Genomic DNA, 515 nt, shown 5'->3' with positions numbered 1-515 from the left:
CATATCCTCTCAGGTCTCTAATACTTAATCAACATATCCAGCACAAAGTCTTCGGCATACATGACTACACACAAGCCTGAATAGCTCTCTTCAATGCTATCAAGTAGTGGCATAAAAAACGGCAAATTTGTTACGTGTATTCTAGTGTGTGTCACAAATTTTTATCATAGAGGAGCTAATAAAACACAGTGCAACATAGAGAAGTGGCTTTATATCTAACCATAAAACACACCAGCAGGCCTATCCACAACATTTAACCCATGAATGAACATGAAACCACAACTTAAAGGCATGAAAAGGAACAAAATCAAGGTATATATCACACCTAAACATTAGATACCCTAACATGGCTTCACATCTAACCATAAAACACCACTAGCATGCCTATCCACAACATTTAACCCATGAATGAACATAAAAAGACAACTTAAAGGCATGAAAAAGAACAAAATCAAGGTATATACCACACATAAACAAAAGGTACCCTCACATAGCAACATATAACCATAAAAACG

Source organism: Beta vulgaris, chromosome 2, assembly GCF_026745355.1.
Source record: "Beta vulgaris subsp. vulgaris cultivar EL10 chromosome 2, EL10.2, whole genome shotgun sequence".
NCBI classification, from domain to species: Eukaryota; Viridiplantae; Streptophyta; class Magnoliopsida; order Caryophyllales; family Amaranthaceae; genus Beta; species Beta vulgaris.
The sequence above is the reverse complement of the archived record's forward strand: the minus strand, read 5'-3'. Positions refer to the sequence as shown.